This window comes from Eimeria tenella, genomic scaffold (genome assembly GCF_000499545.2).
Source record: "Eimeria tenella Houghton genomic scaffold, Eth_scaff1798, whole genome shotgun sequence".
Lineage (NCBI taxonomy): Eukaryota > Apicomplexa > Conoidasida > Eucoccidiorida > Eimeriidae > Eimeria > Eimeria tenella.
This window is the reverse complement of record NW_013541628.1, coordinates 2,707-3,077: the sequence shown is the minus strand read 5'-3', so window position 1 is coordinate 3,077 and position 371 is coordinate 2,707.

The window sequence follows — 371 nt, the reverse complement described above, 5'->3', positions numbered from 1 at the left end:
CCATAGAGAACTTGGTGGAGTGGAAGTGGGTGATAACGAAGCAGCTGGTGCAGGCTGTGGTGTACATACACCAGAACGGGGTTATTCACAGGGACTTAAAACCCTCTAACATTTTTTTAAAACCCTCCGAAGAAGGCGCCCTCACTGTCAAGGCAAGCCCAAACCCTAAACCCTAAACCCTAAACCCTTCGCCGCTCGAAGCCCCCGAGCCCTGCCGCAGCTGTAGGCCCCAAACGCTCACCTTGCCAGCCACAGGCCCGAGGGTTTCGGTTTAGGCTTCTAGGGTTTGGGGCTGGGGTTTAGGGTTTAGGGTTTAGGGTTTAGGGTTTGAGTGGCTGCCTTAGGTTGGGGACTTCGGCCTAACTTGCCCA